The sequence below is a fragment of the Haemaphysalis longicornis genome, unplaced genomic scaffold (genome assembly GCF_048455015.1).
Source record: "Haemaphysalis longicornis isolate Haplotype H1 unplaced genomic scaffold, Haemaphysalis longicornis Haplotype H1 scaffold_12, whole genome shotgun sequence".
Lineage (NCBI taxonomy): Eukaryota > Metazoa > Arthropoda > Arachnida > Ixodida > Ixodidae > Haemaphysalis > Haemaphysalis longicornis.
The window spans coordinates 33,361,990-33,381,904 of NW_027526225.1; the positions used below are offsets into that span (position 1 = coordinate 33,361,990).

Below are 19,915 nucleotides of genomic sequence, written 5' to 3' on the forward strand. Positions count from 1 at the left end.
CCGTTTCCCGTATTTTTTTTATATTTTTCTTCTTTATTTAGTTTTTCAAGATTTAGTTCGAGCAATTATCTCCGTTTCAACTTTTATGACGATCACAGGTAGAAACTTTAGCGAAATCTGCATTATTGTGGAAATGTTATATGCGTATATGGTTTGCCATTTTCCGTAATTCTTTCTACTTTTCTTATTTCTTAGTTCTAAAATTTTTTGTTGGAACACTTGTCTCTATTTACGCCATTATTGGCGGTGAGCGCGAACACAGGCGGCGCTGCGAAGCGCGCCTCCGTGACGTCAGCTTAGGGATTCTCGCGTTTGCCGTCTGCTTCACTCAGGGTCGCTCTCCCTGCTGTTTCTTTGCGCTCGGTCAACGCCTGATGCTTGTCCGCACCAGAATTGGCGTGTGGGTAACTTTTTATCATAATAATGGGCTTAAAATCGCATACACTAGTTCATGGTGTCAGTTAAAGTATAGTTTTGGATACCGCTACGGACGAAACATTGCCGGCGCCACCCCATTCCTTGCGAAGCCGGTCCTGAGCGGAGCGCGAAGAGTCGGAGCTAGGCGTCAGCTTCTCATGTAAGCGTTCGAACTCAAGGAGCAGTCAGCGGCTAATAACCGACAACATCGAAAATGGAAGACAAAAACAAATTCTAGGCCTTCAGGGCTGTCGGCTTTGGCAGAAGGCATCACGATTCCCGGTAATCATCTGTAAGGTAAAAGAGTTTTTGCAACCTTGCCGAACGCTCGAACGCGTTTTGTCACATCACTTTACGTTGCAAGGCATGAAAGTTTGCCGACATGCACTATAGACTGCAAAAACTGTAGGTTGAGTTACAAATAACCCAGTGTGTATATACGCGCGTGCTGATTCTATACCAGGCATCTAACCAGTATGGAGGTTTATTGAGCAAAACGAGTCACGTCTTCGTTAAATTTATAGTAACACATGTTAAGTAACATGTTAAGTAACATGTAACATGTAACAATAGTAACATGTTAAGACCCGGAGGGATATTTCGGAACATTTTGCACAGCCATATCTTCCCGATATTCGGATATGCGTTATAGGAAAACTGCACTCAAGAGGAGGTGGAAGAGTAAGGGGAGGAAGGGAAAACTTTCTTTAACGGGTAAATCGATCTGGTTAGTGGCCCGGGTCCTCAGTCCAGGACAAGAGAGTAAAAGTAATTTTCTTCAAATCATAGAATGCCATCCCGAGTAGAATAGGATTTGTTCTTCGCGCCTGGAAGGGTTCAAAAGCAATAAAGAGCTACTTGGAATTCTTCTTCGGTTTCGAGTCTTGCAATATATGCAGGTGTACTATTTATTACGTTAGTTAGCGAGTATATCATGCCTTCAACACCGTAATCATGTCATCATTGTTCGAGTTGAGAGTCAGTTCGTTATGATAACGATATAATTGCGATAAAAATTCGGAGCACAAAAGCCGCCTTCGAGTACTGTGGACCACGTTGTTTAGGGCGCCATCGCGGTGGCGTAGCACAAACCTTCTCATTGTGTTTGCATGTGAATAAACAAAGCACACTGCGGATATGCACCTTCTTGCACGCAGCCGTAATGAAAGCCAATTTGTGAAGAAGGGAATGTATGCCATACAAAATGTAGGAAATATCCATACGACCTCTGTGAGGCTCCCAAACATCCCGAAACCTCCTAATAAGAAGTTGGTGACGGCGCAGAAAAATTAATGCGTTGAGCATAAAAAAAAGCAAGAAACATTAATCCGATACAAGACAACAACGAAAGAAACAGAAGAAATCCGCTTATTTCCTGCTGTGCGATGAGCGTGTAGAGGCCGCTGCTTGGTACGTAGTATTAGACTGTTGAGTCTTCATAGGAGCATCTCAAAAAAACTGCAGGAAAGCCTACGCATTTTGAATACTTATCGAGAACCTCTGATCGCTGATCCTCGCGAATAAGCAAGAAAGGATGAGTTACACACGATCTTCTGACCGAAACTCTGAAGAAAGTTGTTCTCTATCTCTTCCTGTGTTGCAAACTTGTGGGGGATACAGCTTCAAATTATTCAGATGCGTCAGAAGCTGGCAAAATAACTGAGTCGCTAGAAGTACGCTTTTTAACGCACTACAGCAACGAAGCGGGCGATTTCTAGCCCAGGCACTGTTGCTCCTCACAAGCGGAGTGTAGCAGACGACAGCGGCGCGAATCCCTAAGCCGACGTCAGAGCCAGGGGGCGCCAATCAACGATGTCACCGCCAATAACAAATACGGATGGAACTGCAGCAAAATCTGCATTATTGTGGAAATGCAGGGCGTTATAATTTTTACCCTTTTCCGGATTTTGTTTATATTTTTGTTATTTTTAGGGTTTCAAAATTTCGTGCGACCAGTTATCTGCATTTGCGCTATTATACCGGTTACAAATGGAACTTCGGCGATATCTGTATTTTTGTGGAAATGCAGGGCGTTACTCATTCCTGGTTGTGGGGCTACTCGGCAAAGAATCCTACGCAATAAAACACGTGGACTTAGTGAATTCGTTGTGTCCTTCGAATTAGAAACGAGTGTTATACCTTTAGGAGTAGTTTGGGCATGCGTATTACCGCGGTAGTTAAGTAACGACGCTTACACTAATAGCGAATATATAAAGCGTACAAGGGAAAGAAGGAACCAAAAGAGAGGGGGAGCGCAATGCCTCTCGGTCTGCACGCACCAATGCCCTAAGGGGAAAAAGGAAAATTGAAGATAAAACGAAAGCGGTGAAAGAGAGAAGGACCACGACAACGGTAACAAGAGGGCGCAATCGCACCACAGGAGGCCTACTGTAGCATTTTGAGCATGCTCAATACAAAAATAGCAAGGGCTGTTCACGCCTGAAGTGCATATGTATACGGTTAACCTTGACGATAGCTGAGCCTTTCAGACATGGTAATAGAGTCATGACGGAAATAGCGCCGAGGAAAAAGGATTGCATAGATAAAAATAGGAGGGCACAACCTCATTACTGGAGGCTTACCTATATGATTAACTTCGGATGGTAATTGCGAAAGCAGCAGAGCACGTGTACCCTGATAGCGCGTATGCATTGATAAAAAAGCGATACTCGACGCTTCATAGTCGTAGGAACAAGGATAGACTGCGACAGACTCTCAAGCGTGTTCCTCTGCGACAGTTGTGAGGCGTGGTTGCCACCGAAGTGCACTTGAGAAGAAGGGAAGAGGAGACGTAAATAGGCCGCCTTGCAAGCAAAAAGGTGGGCGCTTGTTACAGCGGAACAATGTTTACCGTTAAAACAAAAAAGAAAAATGCTAATGTTCCTTGGATGAACCGCAACATCTTGCATGTTTCACGACGTGTTCGTAGGATAGGACAGGTAAGACACGTGATACCTCTAGTGATAACACATTTGCTGAGGCAAAAGAAGATTGCCGGCGCGAAATGAACTCTGCTAAGAACTATTTTTTTCTAGTAAACTCCACAGCCTATTATCCAGTAACCCACGCAAGTTTTGGTCATCAATACTGCCCCGCGATACCACGTCACCTTCATTTTCCATCCACAATAAAACAGTTATTGATCCAGCGGTAATCTGAGAAGCTTTCAGAAGCTTTTCTCAGCCTTTTTTTATTTGCGGCGACCTAGATACCCCTTCGTTTTGTATTGCAAACCCATCGTTATCAATACCGGATATTTCTATTAGCAAGGAAGGCGTTCTGAACCTAATTGGCGGTGAGGTCTTTGAGTGGCGCCCCCTGGCTCTGACGTCATCTTAGGAATTCGCGCCGCTGTCGTCTGCTATACTCCTCTAGCGACTCAGGTATTTCGCCAGCTTCTGACGCATCTGAATAATTTGAAGCTGTATCCCCCACAAGTTTGCAACAGACGAAGAGATAGAGAACAACTTCTTCAGAGTATCGGTCAGAAGATCGTGTGTAACTCGTCCTTTCTTGCTTATTCGCGAGGATCAGCGATCAGAGCTTCTCGATAAGTATTCAGAATGCGTAGGCTTCCCTGCAGTATTTTTGAGATGCTCCTATGAGGACTCAACAGTCTCTACACGGCCTCTACACGCTCATCGCACAGCAGGAAATAAAGCGGCTTTCTTTTGTTTCTTTCGTTGTTGTCTTGTATCGGAATAATGTTTCTTGCTTTTTTTTTCTGCCCAATGCATTAATTTTTCTGCGCCGTCACCAACTTCTTATTAGGAGGTTTCGGGATGTTTGGGAGCCTCACAAAGGTCGTGTGGATATTTCCTTTATTTTGTATTTACATTCCCTTCTTCACAAATTGGCTTTCATTACGGCTGCGTGCCAGAAGGTACATATCCGAAGCGTGCTTTGTTTATTCACATGCAAATACAATGAGAAGGTTTGTGCTACGCCACCGCGATCGCGCCCTAAACAACGTGGTCCACAGTACTCGAAGGCGGCTTTTGTGCTCCGAATTTTTATCGCAATTATATCGTTATCATAACGAACTGACTCTCAACTCGAACAATGATGACATGATTACGGTGTTGAAGGCATGATATACTCGCTAACTAACGTAATAAATAGTATACCTGCATATATTAGAAGACTCGAAACCGAAGAAGAATTCCAAGTAGCTCTTTATTGCTTTTCAACCCTCCCAGGCGCAAAGAACAAATCCTATTCTACTCGGGATGGCGTTCTATGATTTGAAGAAAATTACTTTTACTCTCTTGTCGTGGACTGAGGACCCGGGCCACTAATCAGATCAATTTACCCGTTAAAGAAAGTTTTCCCTTCCTCCCCTTACTCTTCCACCTCCTCTTGAGTGCAGTTTTCCTATAACGCATATCCGAATATCGGGAAGATATGGCTGTGCAAAATGTTCCGAAATATCCCTCCGGGTCTTAACAAACATATATGTGTTACTATAAATTTAACGAAGACGTGACTCGTTTTGCTCAATAAACCTCCATACTGGTTAGATGCCTGTTATAGAATCAGCACGCGCGTATATACAGACTGGGTTATTTGGAACTCGACCTACAGTTTTTGCAGTCTATAGTGCATGTCGGCAAACTTTCATGCCTTGACAACGTAGTGATGTGACAAAACACGTTCGAGCGTTCGGCAAGGTTAAAAAGCTGTTTTACCTTACATATGACTACCGGGAATCGTGATGCCTTCTGCCAAAACCGACAGCCCTGAAGGCCTAGAATTTGTTTTGGTCTTCCATTTTCGCTGTTGTCGGTTATTAGCAGCTGACTGTTCCTTTTGTTCGAATGCTTACATGAGAAGCTGACGCCTAGCTCCGACTCTTCGCGCTCCGCACAGGACCGGCTTCGCAAGGAATGGGGTGGCACCGGCAATGTTTCTCCCGTAGCGGTATCCAAAACTATACTTTAATTGACACCATGAGCTAGTGTATGCGATTTTAAGCCTATTTTTATGATAAAAAGTTACCCACACGCCAATTCTGGTGCGGACAAGCATCAGACGTTGACCGAGCGCAAAGAAACAACAGGGAGAGCGATCCTGAGTGAAGCAGACGACAAATGCGAGAATCCCTGAGCTGACGTCACGTAGGCGTGCTTCGCAGCGCCGCCTGTGTTCGCGATCACCGCCAATATTAAACTTAAACACTAAAAAATTTAAAGGTCCTGACGATATTCTCACTGCGTTTTCGGCCCGTTTTTCTGTTTGGACTGCCCGTTATCATACCGTCATATTTCAAAAATCTCTTGAAACAGGCATAGTGCCTAGCTCTTGGAAATTGGCTAAATTCATACCGTTATTGAAGTCCGCTAAGAAACATATAAGTAACGACTATATAACTATCTCATTAACGTCCGATTCATATAGGATACTGGACCATATTATTTATAAGAACATCATGCAGAATCTAGAACAACACAACATATTGTCTAATTTTAGGCATGGATTCAGGAGTGGATTTAGCATGGTGACGCAACTAAGAGAATTTGTACACGACATTTCTTCTGCCCTTGATTCCGGGGAGCAGGTCGACGCTATCTTCATAGATTTCTCCAAAGCTTTCGATACGGTGCCCCATAGCAAAATAATATGCAAACTAAATACCACACTAAACAGCCCTGTTTTGGTCAAATGGATATGAAACTTTCTCTCCGATCGCGCACACGTTTTAGCAATTAACGGTTCCGAATCTAATAAACCTAGCGTAACTTCCGTAGTTTGCCAGGGCTCTGTCATTGTACAGCTGCTATTTTGGCTCCACATTAATTCGTTACCACGCCTATTCAAATCGATCACCGGTGATCGATGATTTTTATTGCCTATTTCGACATGTTGTAGTCGTTTCTCGTACACCTAATGCAGCCAGGGATTAGTCTAGGCATTGCCGTTTTAGAATCAGTTTAAAGTTTCCCGCTCCGGCAACATTGAGATTTTTGGCGGCGTTTTTTGCGAGCTGCGGTACCCGTGTTTTTGACGAAGGGGGCGTGGCTGCTGCACTTGAGAAAAAAGGATTCAGGTCGTGGTTAGGCTGCATTACCATAATATTTTTTTTGTCTAAAGGCTCCTGGCAAGTCAAATACCAAATAATGGGGTCAGCTTTGTAATCCGACAGCGTTGAGAGGTGATAATTACTTGAAAATGGCCCCAGCTATTCACTAATGATCTTTGGTTCGGACAAAGGACAGCTTTATTCTCCCAAAGCTTATTTCTGATGGTCCCACGCATGTCTAGCAAGTGTGCCTGACATTTTCAACCAGTTTCCAGCAGTTTCGGTTTCGTTTTCGCCTTGCGAAATTCATATTTGGCGCTACTACGCAGTTACCCAACTACAAGCTCATTTGCAATGGCGCTTCCGTTGCCCGCTACTGCTCCTCAAAACAAGCATGCCGCTCGCGCTTCCACTTTATCTACGCCTTGCTTCTGCGATAAGAGCTTCCGCTGAAAGTCAAACGATAACACCAAGTCGTCGGGTATCAGTTGAGACAAGGAGAACGCTTCCAATTGGCCTTGAACACCGCCAGCTGTTCACCGGCCAGTTTCGGTTTCATACGAGGGTATTTCCGGAAGTCTAGTGTCGCTTCTTAGTAGTACTGTTTATTCTGACAAAGTCTCCAACAGCCTTGTATTTGTTTCTTTTAGAAATTGTTAGGTGGCGCTGCAATGTAGTAGGCTCGTAGTGCTGAACTCGCTTCACAGCCCGACGGCGGCTTGGTGAAAGCTTGCTGGGCATGATTCTAGCGCATCGTACCTTATTCCTGCAAGCAGGGCTACCATAGTGAGTCAGAACATGATAATAAAACGCAAATGAAAGTTCTGACTGATGAGCGATCATCAGAACGTCAACAAGCATCCACCAAAGAGTTTGGTTCTCAACTCCAAGCGGATTTTTTCACATCGCTTGCTTGCCTTCAATATTGTGCCGGTCATAATCATTGACAAGGTGTTTTTACATCACGTGGAGGCTAATTTGGGCCTTTAATAATGTCAAACCACCAGATTTCTTCTAGAGAACTATCCAAAATAGCAAAACTTGAAATAGAGGTTGGGCTTCACCACATGGCATGGGCACCACGAGTGCTAACATTTTCTTTTATATCTGACAAATTGTACTGCGCAACTCAATTTTTTTTCTAGGACGGGTTTTTGAAATGTCTACCTACAAAATGTATATTCTAAATTTTTTCTACTACACGTGGTTTATTATACACAACTTACTTTTTTATTTTTTCTATATTGCGCGGACAAAAATTTCGAATTCGATAATTTTTTTAGGAATCATTATTTAGGAAAACAATAATAAAACTGGTGTCGTTGGAAAGCGCGTGGAATATTCTGCATTGTATGTCACTGCAATGTGTGCCTAACCAATATGTATAGCACAAAAAAATGTTTTGTTAGACCCTTCAAAATTGGTCAATTTCCCGCGGTAACGAAAGAGTTAACGCCCTGCCTAATGACATGACTTCCAAAATCCATTTTTCTGCTGACGATTGCCTACTGTACGACAGCATCACTTCCCCGCAGTGTCAATATAAACTTATTAACACGTCATTTTCCATACTTTGCGCCTGGTGTAAAACATGGCAGATGGCCGTAAATTTCTTCGAAACAGTGTCCATGTCGTTTACTAAGAAACATTCGCCGTTAAACTTCACGCCCACTGATATAAATCTTCAAAGAGTTTCAGAATACAAGTACCTCGGTATCATTTGCACAAATAACTTATCCTGGTCGACACACATCAAATACATTTGTACAAAAACATTAGGTTTAAAAGTGGTTGTTACAAGTACTTTTGTGTCTCTTTTTTTTGGCTTTTTCGGCTTAAAACTGAAAACTACATTGCCAACTACGCTGACGTCATTAGCCTAGCTGTTGGCCTCGGACAGCCCGCGGCATCTGGTCTTTTGCATTCGTTAAAGATAAGCTAATAATTAAGGCTTCGGTTAAAGGGACGCTGCAATACTTCCGATAAGCGCTTTCCCTATCTCCTTTGCGTATGGAAGCACTACGAAACGACAGGAATCGCCAGCCTTGTGCGGCACTGCGGGATTTGCTGGTGGCAGCAGATACGCCTTCCGTTTAGGCTTTGCTTCTGTGGCGGTTTTTTTCAAGTGGCTACCGAATGCTCTGCTACAACTGAAACGAAGCCGGTGAATAGCCACTATATCGCTTTAATGACTTAATTTAGGCGCTGCAAGAAAGCCATGACCAGGATAGGCAAAAAAATCTTTTGAGCAAGTTTTGAAGTTCTCTCATTGGCATTGAGCAGTAATTTTTTGACTGGGCTACTTTCCGACCCCCTAATCTATGTATTGAATGTGTGGGTTTACTACGTTCTGCAAGCATTAAGATAACGAAAAAAATTCAAGAACGTTTTGCAGGGTCCCTTTAAACAGGCAGGGCTGATTAGAAGGGTCGAACTCCGCAGCGCAGCGCATCCGCAGCGCCGTTATTGGCCGACGAATTCGATAGAGATTCTTCTTATTTGCTCCACCGCAGGAATGACTGTCGTATATCATTGGCAAGAATGAGCTTAATTTTTGAATGCGTGGGTAAAGTGCGGCTAGTGCCAAACTGATTTTGCACAGCTGCAGATCACACACACCGAGAGTGTCTTTGATAATACTTACGTGCACGTCTGGCGATAACGACAGTGTTTCTCCATGAATGATATACCCGTTTCCTTGCAGTCGATGCTCACGCATCTTGCGCCTGGACAAGAGAATGTTCAGTGAGTTAGATACAATAAATGAAAACGGAACAACTCTCACGAAGAACACAGGTTATGATAGTTACACATACAAAGACGCCGGAAACAAGTTCATTGAGTGACGTAAGTACGTCTACACATTCCTTTAAAATACGTATGTGTACTGTGTCGTTCGTTTTCCATTTAGCTCGTTTAAAGACCAACTTGCATACTGTAAATGAATCCGACTTCCTCCCAAACGAAGCCTAGGGGAGTGAGGGTGCTCCTCATGGGATGGGATTGGCAGTATGAATAAATAAATAAATAAATAAATAAATAAATAAATAAACATTCAATAAAGCAGTCATGAAGACAAAATGCAAATTTCGTTCATTCGAGAGATTGCCTCGTAAGAATATCCCTCACACCAATTTCAACGCAAACTTCGCTCAATTAGGCTGTATAATGAGGAAAACAGATAATGATCCGTGTGACCTCCTAGCTAATTTTACGCACTGAACTCATTACGTATTATGGGCAGCGCGTTGCCTGCCTGCGGTCGACAAATTCATTGCAAATTAAAACGGGATTATAAGCGTGCAGAACGAGATATTTACGCTGAAATTGAGTGCGCATCCTTTTTATGGTAGTTAGAACGGTAGGGTAAACAACGAAAACTTACAATAAAATACAATAAAACCCCTAGGCCTCACTATGTCGGCAATAAAACTCCTGCGCTTCCCAGGCAGCGAAACAGGGATAGCTGTTACATGCCTGCGCGTTCCCCATGCGTTCGTATTGTTGACAAACGTTCATCAACGCGCTTTATTTTTGCGGCCCGGGCTACAGCCACCCGCCAGAGTCAAATATATTCTCGAGCACTGCATTTGGCAGAAAAAAAACTAAATTGGCACACAAATTAGTTTACAGCGTTCAGGAAACGGCAGGTGCGATGACGGAGCTTTCCCACTCTCAGGTGCACCGATGGCTATGTAAAAGAAGTACAGTTAGAGCCCAACGTGTTTTCCTAAATATTTTCCTGAAGCTTTGCGATATAGATCTCTTCCTGAAGCGTTGAGATATAGAGCTTTCAACTATCATCCGTCATTACAACAAAAGCGACTGCACTAATCTCTCATTGCAAAATTCGTGCGTAGATCGGGCACCGAGCAGCGCCGAATGCCGCTGCGCTGGCGGCGTAGACTGTGCTGTATGTGATTTCGCTCGTTTTCTATTGTTGGCAGCAATTAAATAGTGCAGCGGCATGTAGCAGACACATCAGTTTGCTTGTCGTATAGATCAGTGGTATCAAGAGGCGAGCGATGGCTGTGTGTAAGTGGTGGCGAAGAAGAGCCGACACAGGGCCATTCGTGAGTGCGCACATGACAGGCAATGCAAGGTCAGTGCCAGTTCTCAGTCCTTGTATTGCTTTTATTTATTTTATTAAGCCCTCCTACGTCGCCTATGAACGCAACATCTGTTCACATGAATTAGGCCACCTTGGTTCCTGCAAACCAACGCATGTTTGAAGAAACAATGCATTCGGTCGAGTTCGGGCTCGCAGAACGGGCATTTTTACTGCGAAGTTGTATATGTCTACCAGCCCACCCGCTTTCATTCCGGTGAAGCCGATTTACTCGGCGCCGGTGCGGCGCTCCTCTTTGCCACCACCGACACCGCATTCACAACTATTATTCACCTGGCCACCATCGATGCCTCTTTCACAAGCAGGGCAATGCGCTGATAATGGCGGTAGCGCCCTTATCAGGCGTTACCAGAGCAACTTGCCCGATTTAAACGCCGACGAGAGCCCATAATTTTTTTTCAGCATAGAAGGCTTTCCGCGTGACATTTTCGCCCGTGTATTTCACGCCTAAGTACGCGCCCATCATTGGTTCCCAGTTTATGCGTGCACTGGTTGTGGGTGGGAGCAGGTGGACGGGAATGCACAGCTAGTCTTCATGCCGCTAACGATGACGTGCGCATTGTGTTGGCGGGAAATTTAAAACTGGAAGTCTCGCGGCTCAAGGCGAGCTGTCAGCTGTCCTCAATGACCGAGCGGTTTCGGTTTCGGTTGCTGTGTTACACAATCAGTGAGATGCCTACGACGCGGGGCGGAAAAGACAGCGACATGTTTGTCCACTACAATGAAGCTCGAATCCTTCCAGGTTTTAACTCCTTATAGACAGGCGTGCGTCGTTCTCGTGAAGGAAAAACAGTGGGGATCAAAGGAGCGTTTCCCGGAACAGAAGCTCGAACGGTTGCGAAAAGAACACAAAGCTGCTGCCGCCACCATTTCGACCGCAAGTCCCAGCTCGCCGAGTAGCTGGGAATACACCCTGGTCGTAGAGAAGCCCGGAGCAAAGCCCAGGAAAAACTTTACAGCAGCCGATCTGACGTAATGCATACAAATGGGGCCAGTTACCCAGATAACCAAACTATGGTTGCAGGAGCAACCTCTAAGAACGCCCTCATCACGACCGCTTCAACACGGAAAACGTACTCCCTGGACGCTGAAGAATTAGCTATTCCGCTCGAGCTTGCGCAAACCACCTCTAAGATTATATTGATCGATTCACAAGCCCCCGCACATGCAAAGTTATGAAAGAACATCCGCCTGTCCGTCGGGTTGATATTGTGCGGACTCCCGCCCACTCTGCATTGACAGGAAACAATTTTTCTCATCGATAGGCTCGAGACCTCATTCATTGAGCCGCTGAGACCGGCGCTGTTTCCGCACATCTCCTTACCTACCAAGAAATCACCCAATGCTACCGAACCACGAGGCAGACCTTCCCCAGTCGTGACACATTTGACGAAGAGCCAAGAAATCACACTCAGACAAATTAAAGGAGGCACTTTTCCTGACCCCTCTGTATGCATTTACTCTTTCCTGCACAGTACTCTGATACGTGTAAATTCTGCCCCGAACCATCAAATCCGACACACATATTATTCGACTGCACAAATAAATCCGACCTTCTGCCTCTGAACCCGTCCCCTTCCCTTGAGCAGTGGGAGATACTGCTGTCCAGCTGTCGACCTGAGGACCAGCTCCTACTTGTGACCCGGGCAACGGCAGGCTGGGCAGCACATGGGCTCCAGGACTGATGAACCACTCTCACATTCATCACCATCATCATCACCAGCCTATCTACGCCCACTGCTGGGCAAAAGCCTCACCCATTAATCTCCAACTATCCGGGTCCGGTGCTAACTGTGGCCAATTTATCCCCGCAAGTTTCTTGATCTCATCTTCCCATCTACGTTTTTGCCGCCCTGTGCCGCGCTTGCCTTCTCTAGGGATCCACTCTGTTACCCTTAATGACCAGCGGTAATCTTGCCTTCGCATTACATGCCCGGTCCACGTCCATTTCTTCTTCTTAATTCCTGCTAATATGTCCTTTACACGCGTTTGTTCCCTGGTCCACCCCGCTCTCTGCTTGTCCCTTAATGTTACACCTATCACCTTCAGTGATATTGCTCGCTGAGTCGTCCTCAATTTAAGTTGAACACTCTTAGTGAGCCTCCAAGTTTCTACCCTGTGAGTGAGTACCGGTGAGATGCAGCTGTCATACGCTTTCTTCTTCAGGGACAATGGTCGGCTGCCATTCCTTATCTGAGACTGCGTGCCGAATGCCCTCCAGCCCATTCTTATCCTCATAATTATCTCTGTCTCATGGTTGGGATCCGGAGTCACAACTTGGCCTAAGTAGATATACTCACCTACCACTTCTTCTGCCTCGCAACCTATCTCAAATCGCTGTGCTGTACCGAGGTCATTGATCATTACTTTAGTTTTCTGCGTATTAATTTTCAGGCCGACGGTTACACTCTGTCCAGTGCGGCAAGCATGCATTGCGATTCGCCCCCGAGCTACTTAGCAAGGCAACGTCAACAGCAAATCTGAGGTTACTGAGGTATTCTCTATTAACCCTTACTCCCACATGTTCCCAATCCAACGTTCTGATTACTTCTTGTAAACTTGCTGTGAATAACATTGGAGAGATTGTGTCTCCTTGTCTGACGCACTTTCTTAAAAGGATTTTACTTCTCTCCTCATATTACTGCGTGATAAATTTGTCTCTCTCTCCCCTTTCTCTTTCTCACTCTCTCTCACGTATTAGCAGCAACGTGGACGCGGGTTAATATTTCTTGGTCAGCATGAAGGGCTTTCAGAGCGACCATTTTGCCGGTGCCTTTCACTTCTAAGCACGCGGACATAACTGGTTGCCGGTTTATTGGGCACGAGTTTAGAGTGGAGGGAAGCGGGGGGAGGGCACACGCGCAAATATAGTGTTCATGCCCTCACTGGTGACATATCCGTTGTGCTGCCGGGATGTTTAAACGTGCACGTCGACCACCCCAATGCGAACTTTCCCGTGTCCTCAGTGGTCGAGCGGATTGTGTTGGTGTGTTACGCAGACAGTAAGATGCCTACTGTGCCGGACGGAGATAGGCAGTTTCATGTTTTTCCACTGCAATGAATCTCGAGTCCTTCAAGGTTTCATCGGGCTAGGTTCTAATTGGTCGATCGCAAATTACAAACAATCGTGTTTTGTTTCGTGCATTTTGTGTACTGCGCCCAGCTTCGCAGGTCATCCGTCTTCACAACGTGGAAGGGCACTAATTTTTGAGCAAACTTCATTGAAGAGCTCCATTGTTGCCATCACATCCGTATTAAGGTATTAACTCTGTGATTTGATCGTGCGTACATATTACAGCGGATCTCTGAAGTGTCGGTGCGCTTTGTTGACGTGCTGCGCGCCGTGCTGCCGTTCGGGTTTGCTGCGGCAGGGCGAAGTCCGTGCCGCGGCATTCTTCAATGCGCCGTAGGATCCTGATGGATTGAAGGCGTGCGAAAGCGCGATTCCGCGTTAAAACTCCAAGGTTATGTCACAAACATACGTCTGTGACATTCATTGTGAGCCTTAAGACATCGTAAACTGTTGCGACCTCAACGTGAACGCTGAAACTAAGGATACTACGAGCCAGGTTGACCCTCAGGAGTGCGCTGTGCTCGTATTTTCCCTAACATACCTGAGCACCTGTCGAAACAAAGACGCCAAGCTCATCCAGAAAACCACCAAAAAGGGGTGTTGCGTTCTTCCAAAATGACGGGCCTTTGTACGAGAAAACTGGCGCAAGTGATGGTATGGGTGGTGTAGAAACCGCCGAGAGTAGCAAGAAAAGAGCACAAGACGACGCGCCGAGACCGATCTTAACGCTACCGCAGCGCCACCGCCTGATCGGCGGCCGCCCTGGCCCGTGCCGCGGTACTGGAAGCATAGAGAAATAAAAAATTACAAGGGAGAACACTCGGGCTTATCACAGCCGAATGGCCTAATGGCCTGACCCCTGGGTCAGTCGGGCAGTTGGCGCAAGTGGTAAAAAATATATACTGAAAATTAGGCTAACACACAATATTATACTTATAAGACTCTGTTACAAATTAGACTACACACGTTAATTTATGTAGAAAGTCGAATGGCTGTGAAAGTAAATTTTCGTGGCTTCTTTGTGCACAATAGGAAGGCAAGCCTGGCCAAGCCGCAAGCGCATGCCGCCATTTGGCTCTTTAGGCAACTTTTGCGCATGCGTTTCTGCAGCCTCGTGTATCCTTTGTTGTGGAGAAGGAAACGCCTAGTGCTTTCTTTGTGACATCGGTTTTGCATCCTGAACGAAATGTGAGACTTTCTTTTTTAAAGTGCTGGTGTGGCGTATCATATTCACGTTTCCTTGTACTGCAAACGCTGCGAGTACTGCGTAGCCTCAGGGAAATCAGGCATAGCCAGTTCTGCGTCTTTAGGATAAGAGCTTTGGAAACGCCCCGGAAAGGCGTAATACACCATTTTTTAACCGGTCATAATAATATTTTAGTGTGTTTGTGCTGTTTTATCTAGCGCTGAGGGATGTCAGCGGTACGCGCCCGTCGTCGCACGTAGCGTTTACGTGCCGGGAACGACCGCGGTGAGTTGCGGAAGTGGCCGGCAGGCCGGCGGTCCGTAGGCGAAGCAGGCGTTGTGCGCTGTCGCTGCACTGAATTGCGTGAGCCGCACGCAGCATTGTATTATACCAGCTAGCCATTGCTAGCTTGGCCAACTGTTACTGCTATTCTTTATTATGGCTGCGATGCACTGCAAAGCCGTACGGGTGAACGTACGCGACGAAGTAGCCGTAGCTGCATTATTTGGCTTATCTGGGCATAACCAGCAGCCGTACACTCATCGTAAAGTTTTACACATGGGTGCATACCAAGCTGCCTGCGTACCAAGCAAACCCACTCGCCGACGCCGATAACGCGCGCGCGTCGCTTCGCTTTGGCGCGTCAGGTGCGGTGAAAAGGCGTCTTTAGTCGGCAGAGAACAGCTTTGCTCGAGCGGGGTTAACACCACAGTGAATTGAAACTTTCAAATTAGGTCTTTGTTCTACATCGCATATCAAGTCCAGTATTGCAGGCATTACATAGAACTGTTCCCCACTTGCCGTTTTTTTCAAGCGTTCGCTCTTTTTTTCTCTAGTATGTTGACTAGTTTCATAAAACACGAATTGCGCAGAATGCAACGATAGAGTCTGAGCTGTGTGTGTTGTTGTCATGTTTTTCAGTCCATGGCCTCTGGGGGTCATCAGTACGAAGCACACAGCGGCCAAATAAACCTTCGCCAGGTGCCAGTCCTGGGGTGAGTTTCTTTCGTGGGCCCGTGGGACAACAGGTTTGTTTAAGCTTTGTATTACGTTCAGTTCTCTCTCGCTTTTCGTCTTGATTTTACAGAAGACCCGCCGCGGTGGCCCAGTGGCTAAGGCGTTGCGCTGCTGAGCACGAGGTCGCGGGTTCGATTCCCGGCCGCGGCGGCCGCTTTTCTGATGGAGGCGAAAAGCAAAAACGCCCGTGTGTACGAGATTTCGGTGCACGTTAAAGATCCCCAGGTGGTCAAAATTAATCCGGAGCCCTCCACTACGGCGCGCCTCATCGCCTGCGTTGCGTCGGCGCGTTAAACCCTACAATCAATCAATCAATCAATCAATCAATCAATCAATCAATCAATCAATCAATCAATCAATCAATCAATCAATCAATCAATCAATCAATCAATCAATCAATCAATCAATCAATCAATCAATTTTACAGAAAAGACAATAATATTCAGGCTTTGTGAGCAGCATTATCATGTTTGTTAAACCAAACAATAGCTGAATTGCATTAGGAATGTGCCTAACCAGTGTTGCGAAACTACAAAGACCATATTTTTATGGTTGCTAATAGTGCGACCGCATTATTGCTGAATAGAATAAGTGAACTTATGTTGTTAATAGGTGGCATGCGCTGGAGGCAATACTCGAGTACTAGTTGCAGTGAAATTTAGAGACTGTTCACATGTCATCTGTCATTGCAAACAGTTTGTGTACTATATCTCCTATCACCTGTGCAGGTCTACAGGTGCCGTCAAGACAGAGCCAGCCAGCCAGCTGCATTTATCATACCAGACATGGTGTAAGCACTTCATGGCAGAGGTCTTCATGGATCCAGCCCTCACACGACCCACAAAAATGACCGTGCCAAATGTTCTCCCAGAGTTATTCAGTTGCATTAATGACTACCTGCAATGCTTCTTGCTGCCTCATTGATGCTCCTGACAGGTACCGCAACAATATTCCATCTTTTGAACCTTGCCATCAGCACCCTAAAATCGAGTGCAGTCTCGGAATTCAATAAGGCGTGACAACTGAAACGCCTATCGTTGACACCAGGAACAAATTGTTTTTTATCGCTGACGTGCCTCATCTCATCAAAACCAGTCACAACAGCGTCCAGTCCCCAAACTCTACTCGCAAATTATTGTTGCTGCTAGCACTAATATTGTGAAACAGTACATCCATGAAAAGCCTTTTACAATATGAAAACTTCCAGGGTAAGAGGTCATGCTAAATGTCGTTGCTCTTCAGCGTACGTGCCGCATGTTGTTGGAGTGACCTAGATGAAGAGAACCATGTTGGCACCTGCGTTGTCAAATGCGCTCATAACGCCCTCAGCAAGTATGCCTGTCTTAACTGAGAAGAACTTCTTGCTGCGCTTGTTTGTGAATAGTCGCCAGCACCTGTCTTGTCTACTCTGTTTTTTTGTCCATGTTTTTTGTTGCGCTCCAAGTAATGGCTCTCTTGCTGCGCCTTATAATTTCGTTGATACGTACTGTAACCCCTCAACAGGGAAAACTTTAGTCGGGTGTTTTTTCTGGCGAATTGTGTACTGGCATTGCGGTAAATAGATGCACCTGTTGTAAGTGCAGTGTACGCCGACTGTGTAGTGAGGTGGTCCTTTTCCGCACTGTTTGTTTTAAGGTGAAGCACAGCTTGCAAATATACGCAGAGCTCCCATGATTTTCCTCGTCAATCAAATTGCACTGTCATTCTTCTTATTGTAATCAGACAGATAAAATGTATAACACGATGCTGAATACACATATGCGCTGTAATCCGGGAGCATATGGGCGGCACAGACATTTCAACCTCTGTCATAGCACATGGTGGATTGCGAAACATATCTGATGTAATATGTACTCTAGTAGCATTGCTCAGTGCCGGGTGCCTGGTTGTGAGATGAAAAGCATAGTAATGTCAAGTTCAGTCGTGCATTTGTGCGCGACGCTTTTGAAATTGGGCTCGACTGCGTGTTCGAAATGGGAATAATGTGGCGCGTGGGCGCACAAATGTTGTCGCGTTACCTTATGGGACTGTGTAATGTGTCACCATTGTCTCATACACAGGAAGCATATACTGCTTTGACAGCGGAAAACTCGAATTTCTGACCTTAATCGAGCCTTGAACCTGTCGCTTGACTACGTACCTAAAGTATCCCCCCCCTGGCCCTTTGCCTTTGATGGGAAGGGGACGCTTTCGCAAGGTAACTCGGCTTCTTGAAAATGCACCCTTGCAAGGAACCAATAGGAAGTTGATTTTTTTCCTCTTAACCTTTTTTGCGTGTGCATATCCACACAAATGTGATTTCTGTTCAATTACCGCTACTGATGTGAAGTTTCCCAGAGGCAATAGACCTCATTGGAGTTCATCAAATAAGCAAGGCCATCAAAGCCTTTTTGTAAACGGGGCGCAATTGTTTTCCTTCTTTCACATCCTAACTGGAGAAATTGCCAGACTAAAAAAATGGCAGCATCTCCACTCCGTGGATGATGGCGAGAGTTGGGAGCACTGGGACACGAAATGAGATGCAAGTTGCGCCCCCACCGTCCTTCGATTTGAACCGTGAGTTGCTCCTTCATTATTCCATAAATGAAACAAACTCTCGGCTCGAATCAAATTTCGATTGATTTTCCCTTGATGATGGTGTGCGTACGGATGGACGCGGAAGGACATTGGCACGTCCTGAGGTACTCCGCACCGTTACAGGCGAGGGAGTAAGCCGTTTTACGGTCGAAGCTCAATGGGTAAGACGACTGGCACTAGCTCTGTCTCGTCTACCAGATACAGGCTCGAATCCTGCCGGTGCCTGTGTGATTTTTTGCGATTGGAAATGCTATGCGCTTGTGCCGTCCTAAGGTAGTACGCAACTAAAAAATTATCTGCGGAGATTGTGGCCGTAAACGGTTACAAGTATCCCATTGTCTAAAGTTTGTTGCGGTTGATCTTTTTGTATGACTGCAACAGTGCACAGAGTCTGAGGGCGTAGCAGATACAAGTACAACTGTGGATGGCTGATTCTTCTGGGTTTCCTGCGTTTTAACCTGCCATGGACAATAAGTCCTTTGTGTTGTTTTGGTACCTTTACTTGTGCATTTTTCATTCCTGTTTATTATTATATGTGTATTTCAAATATTGATGGCAATTTGAACTTGTTGTTCCGTCTAGTGCCATGCAATAAATATTTCTTCATTTATGAGTTCTTTTATGTGGCTTGACAAGACGTGAACAGACGAGAGAATTCTTACTCATCTGTAAATTGTACTGTAAACTGCAATTTCACATTAAAAAAAAAATTTTTTTAAAAGCATGCGGGCACCATACCTGAGAATGATATATTCAAATAAACACTAATTATTGCATGAAAGCGTCCGAATACCGTACCGATGCCCGTCGCCGCGAGCAGCGCTTTCCAGTCATTCAAACTGCCCGCTAATATCGGTGTCCGCGAAACCGAAACCGAAAGTGAACAATTAGTAATTTGTTTGCCCGCTCAGGGTGCGACACTACACTACAGTCAATTCGGTCGCAGAGCTCTATGGGAGTGCCCTCTCTTAATAGTATTTCTTTCTCTATGCTGGAAGGCCGCGCATTGAAAAATGATCTAATCTAAAAACGTGCGCGCCACCATTACAACAGTGCCGCGGCGCTAACATCACGCATTTGCAGTGTTCCGAAGTTTAACTAATGTAACCAGTTCAGCAGCAAAGCCTGGCCAAGACTCATCAAAATGGCGATGCCCAAGAAGCTTCGGAGTGTCAGGTTGCGACGCATCATACCGGAACGGGCGCAAAGTTGCGACGTTAGAGCGGGGTTCGCAATGCATTATATCCTATGGGAGCTATGCCGGGATCGATGAAAAACAATGTAGCAGCCAGGAAAAAACAACAGTGAGGAACGTAACAGCGTGGTTCTACTTTATATCCTCCTGAGACCCAAGACATGACGTAGTAAAAACCAGATATTTTTGTACAGAGATGATACTCATGCTATTCTTTATTTGCTAAGAAGTCTCGTTGAAAAGTTATAAGATGTGCTATATATTCCACGCTGGGACTATGTTGTCAAAAACCACGAAACATG

At 45.5% G+C, this 19,915-nt stretch overlaps 1 protein-coding gene and 1 long non-coding RNA gene across 3 annotated transcripts in view; both read right to left on the minus strand.

Annotated features, from left to right (window-relative positions):
* LOC144162553 (receptor-type tyrosine-protein phosphatase kappa-like) overlaps positions 1 to 19,915 on the minus strand; it is a 616,238-nt gene that overhangs the window by 242,628 nt on the left and 353,695 nt on the right. The gene's annotated exons all lie outside the window — the stretch shown is intronic.
* Positions 1 to 19,915, minus strand: part of LOC144161916 (uncharacterized) — a 40,169-nt gene that overhangs the window by 6,555 nt on the left and 13,699 nt on the right. Inside the window, exon 2 of the long non-coding RNA XR_013320528.1 lies at positions 9,081 to 9,162. This is a non-coding gene — a long non-coding RNA (uncharacterized LOC144161916). The remainder of the gene's footprint in view (positions 1 to 9,080; positions 9,163 to 19,915) is intronic.